Here is a 13944-nt window from a genome sequence, read left to right on the forward strand (position 1 = left end):
AGGCAAAGCATTATGAGGTACGCTGCTAGACAGCTTTCTGCAAGATTAAATTAGGAATAAGATGGAAAGCTATTTTTTATGCAGTTGTTGAAACTGCTTGTTTGTGATGAAGAAGGCTAAGAGAAGGTACAGATTTTTTACAGGCCACACTTCTAAAATATATTAAATCCTATTAAATTGGTAAGAATTTACAGATCAGGCTAGGCCTGAATTAAAACAAAAATCTCATCCAAAATTTCACAATGTTCCAGGAAAAATGTCTGTTCCCTATGTTAATTCCAGACTTGTGTATTCCTTATCTTCCTCAGTTAACATCCAAGGTCTCCACTAATAGCTTTAAAGTATCCCTGATATTCTCTCACCATCCTGCTGAGCCAGTAGTGTGGTAATTGGCACTGCTCTGTTGGAATCTCACTCTTACCTGGTTTGTGTTCTGGTTTTAATTTGAGCTGTCTGTGTTTAATCCTAGATTTGCTCATAAAAAGGATAAGTCTCGATAAATAGGTAAGAGAAAGGCTTCTGAGACACAGAATGAAAATATCCAGAATCCTTAAGCAGTCTATTGGCGGATTACGTCAACTCAAAGATAGATTTTGTTCCCTCTGGCTCATCAAATAATCTGATTAGCTGCTGCTGATTATGCTGGGTATGATGCACTGTGTTCTGCAAACCAGACACAGAATGTCCCATCTCTGCTGCCTCGTGTGCCCCTGGACAGTCTTATTTATAATAAATCCCATTTTCACTTTTGCTGACCACTAACAGCTTTGGCTCAACTTTGGGGCATATTAAAGCTGCCTTGCTGCACAGAAGGGCTGGGCTCTCCTAAAGCCGACAAACGCCTGAGTTTTTGCCTCTCAGCTCCACAGCCACTGGGTTTAGCATCTCTGGCTTTTATACAATGTTTGGGGAGGGGTGATACCATCAGGGGGCTCACAAAAGCCACAAGTCAAATGAGGGGGTTGCCTAACTCAGCATCAAAACCAGTGGCAGCATGATGTGGTATTTTCATCTCCTCCAGCCCCAGCTGGCAGTGTTGGAGGAGTCAGTGTTTCGCTGATCCCACACCTCGTTTTCTGCTGCCAGAAGCATTTTGGAGGGATCTGGGGGTTGGTGGTGATTCAGCGTGTCAGTGGTGATGGCGAGAGAGACGGTGGCCATTGCGCAGGGCCATCCAGGCTCCTTATGCCTGACATTTCTGTACAGCAGTGACTTCATGGATTTCAGTCCACTTTTAAAACGTGTTTTTTTCTCGAGTCCTCATAAATGTCTTACATGCCCCTGAAGGGACTCAGGCTTCTGTGTCCTTTTAGTGTTGCGCTGTGACCCATCACTGTGGTCCCTGATGACTCTCACAGAACACATCCAAAGAGCTCTTTGCGTTTTCCCGTTCCATTTTTTTTCCCCCTTTAGGCCCCTGTCTCACATTTTCCTCGGTTCCCTCTCTCTCCTCCTCGTCTCTGTCCTCCCCCCTGCATTCCTGCGCTGTGACAGACCTGCTGATGCACGCTCGGAGCGGCAGCCACGCTGTGCTCGCCATCTGGGCCGGGCAGCTCCCGCAGTCCCGTGGAGGCTCCGGATCCGCACGGAGTGCTGGAACACCGCCACCCCATCTCCTCCCAGCTTCCCGTTTTCCTCCACGTGTGCTGCTTTCTTCTGGCCACACGCTCCTTCATCTACACAAGATCTGCCCAGCTGAGGAAAGTTGCTAAGGTTCCTGGATCACAGGGCTCAAACCCTCCGGCTGGAAATCCTGATGGATTTGCTCCTTTACCCCCTTCCTCTGCTCCATGTGGAATCAGAGGAAGCAAGAAAAATACGAGAATGTGGAAGACTTCAATGCAAGCGCTCCCTATTTAGAACCTTTTTCTTCTTGCTACTGAAATACATTTCAGAGTGCAGAATTTAGAGACATTTCTGCCCACTTTTCCCAAGCTAGATTCATTTATTCCCTGGCTGTTTATTCTGTTTATCTTTCCTGGCTGTTCTGTCCCTGAAACCATCACCCCCACACACTGATTACTTGGGGAGCTGTGAGGGGTCTCTTGCTGGCTCCATGGATGCTCTTTCTTGTCTCTTCCAACCCAAGGCATTCTACGGTTCTGCAATTTAGCCTCCTGTGACTTCATCCTTGCTTGGATAGGGAGGATAGTGATCTAGCTATAGCTGAATACTTTTATGATTCAAATAATAATGAGAAAAGGAACCCCAAGGATGGCATTTACTGGGTGTGAAGGCCCAGGGTGACTCAGAGGATGGAAAACTGGTAATGAATCAGTGAACCATTTAAAACATCCTGTCCTCAATCCAAAACCTGTGCTTCCTTTGGATTTTTGTGTGTTTCTATTCCTTGCCCTTTATCTAAGTGTTGCAAGCCTTCCTTGCTCCTGAAAACACAGGATAAAGCAACAGCAAGAGCAGGATCTGAGGAGCTGGTTGAGTAGGGAGCTCTGCATATCCAAAGTTCAGCTAGTGAGAAATAACCATCTGGTGAGCATGTACATCCCTGCTCCTGGATAAGCTGAGGATGAATCTCCTAATGGGAGCCAACGCTCTGCCTGAGAGCGAGGAGTTACCAGGGTAAAAAGAATTACATGAGAGCAAGATCTGCACTTAGACGTCACTAACTGGATGTAATCTCTGCACTCCAGCTGAGGTAATTCTGCTGCAGCGCAGAAACACTCCATGCCAGCAGAAAATAATTAGGGTTTTGTTTTGTTTTGTTTTGTTTTTCTTTTTTTTTTGCTTACCTGAAGCACAGTTTTGTGTCGCTGAGTCCCCGCAGCTACTTCACGCAACAAATGCGCTCCTGTGGAATGTCTCGACACTTGCTTTCTAATTATAGCTTTGGGTATCATTTGTTCGGGAGTAAAGAGGGTGAATCAGAACAGAAACGTCAGGGAGGGTTGAGGGAAAGGCCTTTTACTAACAGCGAGCATCAGGACAGAAAAAAATCACTGCATCTTGTAGGGCAAAGAGCTCGTGTTTAGTAGGAGACAGCGGCAAATTGCAACTCAGGGTAGCGCCGAAAAAATCCTAAATTTATAAATGCTCTGTGGAAAAGGAAGGGAACTTCCCAGCCATCTGCCTCGCTGGCTGCCTGCAGGGCTCACACCTCGCAGGCACAAAGGGTTCCAGGCTGCTGAGGCAGCTCCAGGCTGGCAAGGATGGGAACCACAGGGTTCTGAGCTGGATATTCCTGCAAAATCACATCATTTGGGCCATGTTGCTTGGGTTTTATTGAATCCGTGAACTCTGACAAGGAGATTTACTATCTGTTCTTGTTCTGGAGGAACAGGAAGAAAGGAGATTGGATTTAGGATGGCTAAGGAAGGTGGGGATTTATGATGTTTGAAAAGTGGAGAAAAAGTATGTGTAAATGATATTTTTATCCCGTGGTTCTGCCGTGGGTTTATTGTGAGGCACAAGGGGCAGTTGTACAACTCCGTGTGAAAGCACACGAGCTGCTAGGCCTGAGCAAATCCAGCTCTGCAAAGGAAGGTTCCCAAAATAACAGCTTCAGCTGTCAAATGAGTATGACTGCTCCAAATTCATTCCTAGGGAGTTAAAATTTCTCCTTAAACTGGTGAAAGGAAATGAAAATTTTGGGTGGGATATAGGAAATTAGTACTTGCTTACAACTTCTGCTACCTCTAACAAAAATAGAATTATCTTTCTGGCATTTAAAAAAAGAAAAGGTGATCAAATACCAAATCTATTGAGGACTGGGCTATCAAGCCATGCAGATTTTGATTTGTCTCCAGATTAGAAGGCTGAAAGCTCTTCTTGGATAAATTAAGTGTGTAAATATCAACGTTCTAAACTGCTGAAAGGTCATTCCTCTTGCATTTTATTGTTTAAGTCCAGAACAAATGGCAAACTCCCACAAGGTAAACCTGGAAGGAGACACCAGCAGCTTTTTTGAGCTAAAGCCAAAGACATGGCCTTAGCAATAAAGTCACCAACATCAAAAAATGTCAGGTAATTGGGAGATGCAGCCCAGGATTTGCTTTTGCTCCCGTACATATTTTCAAATTTAATTTGACCACATATTTTCCTTCAAATACTATCCACGGACCTCTTTCACTAGTCAGAATGCTTCTGTTCTGCAGAGCAACTGTGCAGAGATGAAAATCTCTTAGATCCATAGAATTCTTAGGAATTAATTTTTTTCAGTTGGTCATAATTTTTTTCCCAACACAAGCCCCTCTACGAGTCTATGGTTCTAAGATATTCCTTGTATTTTCACATCTTTTTATGCAGTCCAATCTATAGCAATTATTTCTGGAAATTTCCATTGTTGCACAGTTGGGACAGCATTTAGAATTCACCCCAAAAGCTCTTCCATCATCTTGCCTAGATGCCAAGAGGAAGGGATGCATTTTCTGGATGATTCCTAAGTGCAGAGAGAGTAAAATTCCTTAAGATAAGGAATATTTATTTTACATCACTTATCCAAGTCTTATTCAAAACAACAAACAAACAAACAAACAAACAACAACAAAAAGTTGTCCCCCTTTTTTCTACAGCTGTGTTTTGAGAAATGGACCAACCTGTTCAGTGGAGTCAGAAAGATAATTTAGTAAATAATTAGTCTGGGAGAGAGAAATCACATTACCCTCCCCCTGCAACAGTTCTCGATGTTTATAGTGAACTAATTTAATTGCAAATGAAGACAAATTTCTATTTCAGTCTCCATAAGTAATTACATTTTACTTGTCCTGACTCCAGACCTGGTTGTTTGCTTGCTGGACAAAGGGATTTTCTCTGGCACTGCTCAGGTGCTTCTCTTTTTTGCTTACTGAGGGAGAAGGGATGGATCCAGATGAGTTTCCCAATGCAACACCAAGCCCGAGGCATTATCTAACTCAGTCTGGGGATGAGGAATGAAACCATGGAAATAAGAAAGTGCTAAAACATCTGAGAAAGCCTGAAATAAAATGTAGTAACTGCAATGAGGGGGGGGGGGGTGGGGGGAAAATCAAGTATTAAATGATGTAAAACCCATGAGGGAAAAGCAAGGATGTGGAGAAATACACATTTTCTGTCAGTGAGCCTACACGGGCAGCTTAAGGAAGATGCAGTCTCGCAATTTTTGAGTGGAAAGCAAAAAAAATATTGCATAGCCAGCACAAGGACTGAACCCAAGGGCTGGCAGAGCTGCTGTTGCTGGCCTTTCCTTCTCAGAAGAGAAACGGGCTTTGCTCTGTGTGCCTGCTGTTTGGATGAGTCTTTTTTGGACAGGGTGACATCCTGAACTCCCATCCCACACATTCGCTGTCTCGAGTCAGGAACGGCTGCAATCAACATGTGGAGGAAATGTTTAAAATTTATTTCACATTATCAATTTAGATTGAAAAAGACCTCTGAGATCAAGTCCGACCTATGACCCTACACCACCAGTTCAACCTGACCGCGGCACCTGGCGGATTCTGGATTCCCATTTATTCCTTCAGTTGTTCCATAGCAAAATACTTTCTGAGCGCTGATAAAAAATAGAAGACGGAATCTTAAATTGCAGCCAGTGCAGGTTCAGGTTGGACATTAGGAGGAATTTCTTCACAGAAAGGGTGATTAAACATTGGAAAGGGCTGCCCAGAGTGGTGGTGGTCCCTTCCCCAGCCCCGGAGGTGGCACTCAGGGCTCTGGGCTGGGGACAAGGTGCGGGTCAGGCACAGCTTGGACTCGACGGTCTGACTGGGCTTTTCCAACCTCAGTGATCCTGTGATCAGCTGCCACAAAGCACTGCTCTCCACGGCCGCTGCCTGGCCACGTGCCATCACAAGGAGGCTTTTTTCGAGGGATTATTCCCACAGGAAACTCCGATGTCCATATACCCCGTACCACGGTGCATGCGGAGCCACGGGGAGGATGCTCTCGTCTCCACTCCACAACGCCGGAGACACAGGCACACGTTTGGCTCGGGGAAGGTCGCGGGGTGCCGCGGGGCCGGGGGGTCGTGCGGGAATGGCCGGGAATGGCCGGGAAGTGACAGCCCGGAATCCCCACCGAGGGTCCCGCGGGACCCGCCCTGAGGGGCCGGGACGGGCGGCGCCCCCTGGCGCCCGCCCTGCGCGCGGCACCCCGCGGCAGCGATGACATCACCGCTCTGCGCAAAGAGCCGCCCGCCGATTGGCTGAAGGCAGGAGCCGGCGCAGCCAATGGGCGGCGAGTAAGGCGGCAGGCCGCGCTGACGTGCGGCTCGGCCGTGCGGGGGTTTATTTTGCTTTGGGCCGCTCCGGCCGCCGCCATTAGAGGAGCGCGGGCAGAGCCTCCCCCCCCCCCCGCCGCGCTGAGTGGGAGCGCCCGCGGCCGCGGCAGCCGCGGCGCCTCGGGAGAGACCATGTCGTGAGCGGGGGGGGGGGGGGAGCGCGGGAGGGGGGGGGGGCGGCGCGGGGCGCAGGCGGCTCCCAGTGCTCCGAGGGTGTTCCTGAGGGACTGAGGGACGGATCCCGGCGGAGAGGTAAAGCCCTTGTGGTCTCACTGCCCTCCTCGGGCAGCGCTGCAGGGCGAGGGGCGCGGGGGGAACGGGGGCGAGCGGGGACGAGCTGAGCCAGAGCCAACCGGGGACCCGCTGCGGGGTCGGGGGGGCCGTGAGGAGGCGCCTCCGGCGCGGCCCCGGATCCCGCTGCGATCGGTGTCCCGCGTGGAACGGTTTGCTAAGGGAAGCCAGGCTGGCACAGCCTCGGTACAAAGGCAGGAAACTCGGATTTTTTTCTCCCGTGGCTGCCGCTCCGGACCCCGGGCTGTGGTGCCTTGGTGTGCCTGGGTGAGATCATGCCTGTGCTGCCTCCCTCCCACTTCTTCCCACCCTCCTGGTTTGATTTTCTTCGTGTTCGGATGTGTGGATCTGCACGCGGTGGTGGAGTAGGTGATGGGAGCGATGGGTTGTGTCTGTGGATTTGGGGTAGCAGAACTTCCATGATATTGCCTGTCCCATCCTTGGAAGTGTCCAAGGCCAGGTCGGACCGGGCTTGGAGCAACCTGGGATAGTGGAAGGTGTCCATGCCCATGGCAGAGGGTTGGAACAACATGATCTTTAAGATCTCTTCCAGCCCAAACCACTCTTGTTTGATTCATTCTGTGATTCTGTGATCGCGTATTGTCGGTGCTTTATCAGAAGTAAAGTACAGTGTGAGAAGTATTTCAAAATCGAGCTGGTCTTTGGGAACCGAAGTCTAAACAAAAATTAGGAAATTTGGATTAAGGAGCGAGGCAGACCTTGGTAATCCACGCTGCCAGCGCCTTCCTGTCTGCCTTCACGGTCCCAGACTGCAGCAGCTTCCTAGCAGGATAAGATAAACTTGTCTGCGGAGGTCATGGATCTGTCTGTGAGTCCTTTGGATGTGTCTGTGAGTCCTTCCTTGGGAGTGACAGAATCAGCCTGTCCCCACAGCAGTCACCGCTCCCCTGGGAGAAGATGGATCCAGGTGTCCTACACGGCTGGCACAGCCCGGCTGCTGAGAACTTTCTGCTGCCACGGTGACTTTCAGTGATGGCAATAATGACAACTTTTTCTGGAATTCTTGGGGGTTGATGTAGTAAACAAACGCTGTTTGACGGGCTTTGTGCTGTGCTTGAACAGTCTCTGCTCACCAGCTGCCTGCTGTGTCACAAGTGGTGGAGCTGGCATGTGAGTTTAGTGCTTTGATGAGTTTGTTGGTGCAAAAATTGAAGGGTGAGATGTCTTCTGAGCAGTAACTCCCTCTTTCTCTTCTTAGAGCTCGCTCTGATGCGAGCAGAACCTTTGAACAGTGGTTCAGGAGGGATCTGTTGTAATTAGTTTTGTTTTTCTATCTGCTTGTTGGTCTTTGGTGACCACAGAAGAGATTTGTGAGGCTTATTTCCTTTCTTCCCCCTTTTTCAGTGGTCGCTCAGAGAGGGGGAGACCGGTGAGCAGCAGGTTATGTTGTGGAACTCTTTTGCTTGGCCTTCCAAAGGCCAGGCTGAGTTGGTGTCAGTGTGCGAAGTCTGGGATGTCATATGTGAAAGATCACCTCTGGTTTAAGTCTGTCACAGCATTCAAAGAGAATAAAGACTTTGGATGTGTTGCATTTCGGGAGATTTGTGAAACTCTAATTATGTGGTGTGGTTCTCTTGAAGGAAAAAGAAATTGCTGCCTTTACTTTCCTTCTGCTGCATAAGCAAGGGCAGGCAGGTGGGGGTGACACCAGCGAGGCCATCATCTGTTCTTGTGGAGCTGTGTCTATTAGCATTTTCTCAGAAGTATAATTACAAATATTAATGTAATTGGAGTGCTGAGTGGCACAAAAGCATCAACAGGGTTCATCACAGAAGCGTGACTTTAATTGGAGACTAATTCCAGCTCAGAATGGGTCAAGGGGACTTTTTTAGCTCTGTGTGTGGCCCTTTCATTGTATGTTGTTTGACCTGTAAATTCCTCAGGGACAGGAATTCCCACCCATCTTTGGTGCCCTTTGCAAGAAGGATCTGTAAATAAGTCAGAAGTGTAAGTAGGAAATATTTTACTGATTGAATGGGAGGTTATTTTTAATACAGTCAATCAAATAATCAAATGTTCTCTCAGGCACCTTAAAGTGAGATTTACTGGCTCCTTCATGTGGTATTAACTTGGGTGTTAACGTTTCTCTTTCCAGCTTCTCTTTGCCATATCAGTTCTAGCACAACTTCAGATCAATACATTCTTTGTTGTGATGTGCTCTCTGCTAATCTCAGCAAAGCATTTAAACTGCTACTGCCAGTTCTCTTAGTAATCTCATGCCCTTTCCTCCCCCTAAAATTTGAAGACTGGGTTATTTTGGGCAGTTCAAAATTGATGTCAACAAGTAATCCTCAGTTTATCTGCATGAATTATGATCCCCAGTCTCCTGGTACTAAAATGGAACTAAACTTTAGTTTGGCAGCTGAAAATGGCTGTCTTAGCTGTAACAGAGTTCTTAATTTTTTTATTTTTTTAAAAAAAATAGTGTTATGTATGAGGAGGGAAACAAGGCAAAGTTGAAAAGAGAATTTTTTTCAACACAGCTGATGAAGAGTTTGCCATTTCCCTTGTCAGATGGCTTAGCTTGGTAAAATCAGTTTAGTAACATGGTTAATTGTAACTTTGTAATGTCAGTTGAATGGAATTTGTTACACCTTAAAGCGTCTGTCTTCAAATTTAGATTTCAAGCATTTTGGATTCTGACACTTTCCTGGTACTTTTCATAGCATTTCTCATGTAGCTGTCATTGCTTGAGCTTGCAAGGATTGTGACTAGGCTCATTTTTGCATCATTGGTGGCTGGAGCACGGCTCCTCTATGCAGTTAATTCTTTTGGAACTTTCTTGATGTGCAAGATTAATAATTATCTCTTTGGGGTCTACCAGTTAACATGTTTTAAAAGAACTGTCACACTTCAACAACAATTCTGAATGTGTGTTAATATATAATAATACTTATGATTTTGTGTTCTTTCTTTTGTGGCATAGGCAGGTGCTCTGTACTCAAACTAGAGTTGTGTCCACCTGGCATTTTTCAAAACAATGTTTTTTCCTGTGCTGATGTCCCATTTATGCAGGAACTCACTTCGGTGAAGACCAGAGAGAGGAGAGGTGTGGAGGGGATGGAGCAGGGAATGAGGGCAGTGATGTTTGAAGAGGGAACTGTCTTCAAGAGGGGGCTGATGTGGAGTCCCTGGCTCAAGAAAGCAGAAGGAATAGTAGATTTTTTACAAGGAGCATGGGGTGGTAATACAGTGGAAAGATTGGTAGTGACTGGTATGTGTAGAGCATCTTGCCTAGGAAGCAGCCGAATTTGCAGCCCTTTTGTGTTTCCTACTGTACAGGAGATGTAATTAAGTTGGCATTTTTCCCTTTGGTTATTTGAGTTTGTCCTGATGTAATCTGTTCTGCTTGTTCTTAAGACAAGGATACTGCTGCGTGGTTTGGGTTTGTTTTTTGTTTATTTGCTTGTTTGTTTATTTTTATTATGGTCTACTAAATTGGATTTTTTTTTTTTTTTTTTTTTTTTTGAGAATGGCTTGCAAATTTTAAATTAAGGACAGTTACTACTTCTAAGAAAAATGCTGGAGAAGACACAGGGTTTAAGATTGTCTTTAAGTTCAGAACTGAGCTGAGAATACCTGAAGTAGTGAGAACTAGGTACAAAGTGAAAAGCAGACATGTAACCTGCTGTCCAGGGAATGGAGGGCTGGAAGGATGCTCTTGTATCTGCTTTGGCAGGGCTGTGTAAGTAGGACTTGTGTCTTGTGAGTAAGGAGACTGCAGCTTTCTCTTCCCTTCTTCCTGTGCCAGAAGCCAAGACATGGTGCTGTTTCATTTGGGTTACGCTTGCCATTACTGCTGTAATCAAATGTTAAGGTTTCAAAATTCTCCATGTGGTTCTTTGACTTCAGTTTGATTTAGCATCTGGTCGTGAGAAGCTGTTTTTAATAAATCAAAGAAAGTTGGGGTTACTGAGGAGTTTGTGGGCATTAAGAAACTCCTGTAAGGTATGTTGGTTTTCTTGGTAACTTCTAGATATTCAGGAGTTGAGGGAGATAAAGAAAACTGTCAGAACCATGATTTATGTGACTCTGGAAGGGAAAATAAACTCGAGTAATCTAGGGGGTGGGGTTTTTTTTTGTTGGTTGGTTGGTTTTTTGTTTGTTCGGTTTGTTTGTTTTTTTCCCAGTGTATTAGAACTATTTTGATCAGTAATCTCTTAGTGACTTTGAATTTACACACGCTTTTATAGGTCCACTCATTTAAAAACTCTGTGGTTCTTGGTGCAGTCATTTGATTATCTGGGAAGAAAAACATCTGTCATAAATCTCATAAATGTGTATAATTCTAGCAAAGAATAGGAAGTTTGCTTTATGATTGTTGGTTTATGGGAGAATCCAGTTTTTTGTGGTTGTTGGGACCATAAGTGCAGTGTGAGAGCTTGACTTGTGCTTGTCTCAGGCTAATGGGCTTGAAAGTATTCCTTGAGTCTCCAATCATCTTCCCAGTGTCTAAGCAGGGATCTGTAGAGACAGCTGGCATATTTATTCCTTGCTGTTATTTCAGAACCCCCCTGGAACAGCCTCAATCTACAGGTCTTGGGTTCAAGGAATGTTGATGATAAACTTTTGGGTTTTATTGGTTCTCACTGCCCTGGTAAGTCAGGGGTGTTTGTCCTGTACTTCTGCTTGTCACTGATGCCGTCTGACAGATGGACCTGTGGGTTTAGGTTTTACCAGCGAGGGTTTCCCCTTACTGGGTGCCTGCTGAGAAGATCATTTTTGTCTTGCTGAAGGGCTCAGATGGGCTGCTGGATTATTTACTTTTTATTCTTGACCTCTCTATTACTGTTTAGTTTGTCAGGGATAAAAAGAGTTGTCACCTCATGGCTTTTAAAAGGTTTATTTCAAGGTTGTTCAGTGTTGCCTTTAGTAGAAACTTATTCCCACCCCAGAACCTGTTATTACTATTTTAAAGCTGTTATTCTGAACCTTTCCAGGTGTACAGAGTGCCCTTCAGTGAGTAACTCAGAGATACAGATTATGACCAAAATACAGATTACTAATCATATGGTTTTAAAAAAGTGATTAAAAAAAGAAAAGGAACTGGTGTCACTCTGTCTCTAGAAGGAATTTGGATTTGTTTTCCCTGTGATATTTGACACTGGTTCTTTGCCCTGTCTTAAGCAGCAGCATTCACACTAGTGGACTTTGTGTGCATTTTTGCTACTGTTTTTTCTTTCTCTCTTTTTGATACTTTGCTGCCTTGCCAGCATCTTAGGAAGAACTGGATAAAATGAGTGTGGTTTGTTTGGCTCACTTGAACTGGGACTTGCCTTAAGTGTATTCCAGTTGCAAATGCTTGTACCCAAGACAGTCCTTGGCTGTATCTGAATGTGCCTTGTCATTAATTAGGAGCAAACTGCGCAGTAGTGGGTGCTGGGTGTGTGTTTCCATGTTTCCTCTGGAGGCAGGTGGTTTTCCTCCTCCAAATGGTGACTGCGCGTGTAGCCCTGCTCTAATTTATGGTCAGCCAGTATTGAGGAGGTCCAGGGGATAGTTACTAGAAAATGTACAAGTCTTGGTGTAATGTTCCTGCCGTTGGACAGGTTTAAGTGTTTCAGAGTTTTGCTGTCTGACTCCACAGCATGTTTTCAGTCAGAGCGTGACATCTGGTTTTCCTCCTTGTGTGTGAGGATGGCTGAGAGCTAAACAAAAATGGGTCTGATGTTTGAGGCACAGTCTAAACACAGATAAACTGTTTTTGTGTTTGACCTCACTTTTTATAAAGAAACCTCTTGTTCAACTTCTGTCCTTTGTCCAAGGCTAATGTCTTTTAAAATGAAGTTTTAACAGTTCTGTTGTTTTATTGTGTGTGTTTGTTACTGTAGATCTTAAGTCAGTATTCATCTGTTGCTGTTCATGGTCAAATTCATTAAACGCTGCTGGCTGTATTTATGCAAATGTTCTATCATAGCTCATTATTTTAAGTCGTTTTGCTTGGGTTTTGATTAGTATTGTGTGGGAGATGTGCATTATGTAACTGTTAAACTGCTTACCCTTGTTTGCCCAAATGGTGTTGGTTTCTAAGCAGTTGGTCGTATTTAGTCCATCCTAATGTGTAGTAACATCTCATCTGGACAGTCGTTCGCTTTTAATTGAGCTTAAAACAAAACAAAAAAGCAACCCTGACAAAGAAATAGAGCTGAACTGCAGCCTGCTGCTCCTGGGTTTTTTTAGGTTGTTTTCAGCAGTTAAGATTTTCCTAGCTTTTAGTCACAAATTTAATAGAGCTGGATGGAGTTTGACCCATTTGAGATGAGTAATGAATAAAATGCAAACTTGCACCGTGCAGGTTACACAAGCAGGTTAATTGTAGTGGCTAAGAGCACAGAAATGCTGCAAGAGATAAACATAAAAATAAAAATTTCTTTTAAAAAAATACGCCAGAAAAAGAAAATGTTTACTATTCTCAAATACCTGTTAACTCTGTAATGAGTTTCCAGCTTTTGCCAAAGTGTCCGTTTACTGTAAGTTGTAGACCCAATCATAAAGTTCATTGTCAATCTTCTATTTCAAAGATCTCCAAAGATCAGACACCTCCCAGATGTTTTCCTTCTTAGTGCATGGAGCATTAGTAGAATTGGACATCCTCTTGCATTAAAGCTGCATATAAATTCTTTTGCTTATGAAAAGTCAGCAGTTGGGTTGGAAGTGTGAATAGAATATTGAAAAGAAAGCTGGAGCAAAATCAGCATAATTTTTCTGAATACCATAAATACCTAATAAAGTAGATTTAAGACACTTTGAAATGAGAGATGAATGCATAAAGCAGTATGAAAACTTTTTTTTATTAATTTTATGTAAATGAAATCCATCTGAATTCACCCAATGAACAGACTTTTGGATGTGTTCAGAAGTTAATTCTTACTTTCTTGCTTTTTTTTTTGTTAAGAGAACTGTGTTTCTTTGTGAGAGCTGAGGTCTCCTGGATTTTAACTCATTCCCCACTTATAAGATGAAAAGTTTTAGGTAGTGAGGCAGGTCATATCTAAAAATCTGCAGTAAGGAGTGTTTTTGGTGATCTGGACTATCAAAACTGAAGAAAACGTTAGAAGTCGCTTAACATGCTAGATTGTAAATAATTACTCAGTTCCAACTAAAATATTTTCAGGGTTTTTCTCTCATGCACCATTAATGCTGTAGTTGATAGATTGTGTTGTGATGTGCATGGGAGCGATTGGGTCTTCAATGGAATTTGTGGCAGCGTTAACTGGATGATGCTTCTCCTGAGACAGCAGCCTTGTCCGTGCTGCCGGTGTTGCAGGGAGCAGAGGAACAGCTCCACTCCTCAGGAGAGCCAGAGCTGATCCCTGTGTGTTCTGGAGCAGCGCTCTCACTCTCGCTGCCATGAGGACGGGAGGATGATGCCCTTTGACAAAAGCCTCGCAATCCTGCTTGTGTCTGTTTGGTGAGAAGGA

General features: G+C 44.7%; 1 protein-coding gene across 2 annotated transcripts in view; it reads left to right on the top strand.

The window, feature by feature from the left end:
* Window positions 1-6373: 6373 nt before the first annotated feature.
* Window positions 6374-13944, top strand: part of ZRANB1 (zinc finger RANBP2-type containing 1) — a 40158-nt gene continuing 32587 nt past the window's right edge. The window contains exon 1 of one of the 2 annotated variants that reach the window (XM_040072197.2): window positions 6374-6463. The gene's annotated coding sequence lies outside the window, so the exon portion shown is untranslated. The remainder of the gene's footprint in view (window positions 6464-13944) is intronic. The other variant, XM_040072199.2, reaches the window with a different exon arrangement.

This window comes from Hirundo rustica, chromosome 8, assembly GCF_015227805.2.
Source record: "Hirundo rustica isolate bHirRus1 chromosome 8, bHirRus1.pri.v3, whole genome shotgun sequence".
In the NCBI taxonomy this organism is placed as follows: Eukaryota; Metazoa; Chordata; class Aves; order Passeriformes; family Hirundinidae; genus Hirundo; species Hirundo rustica.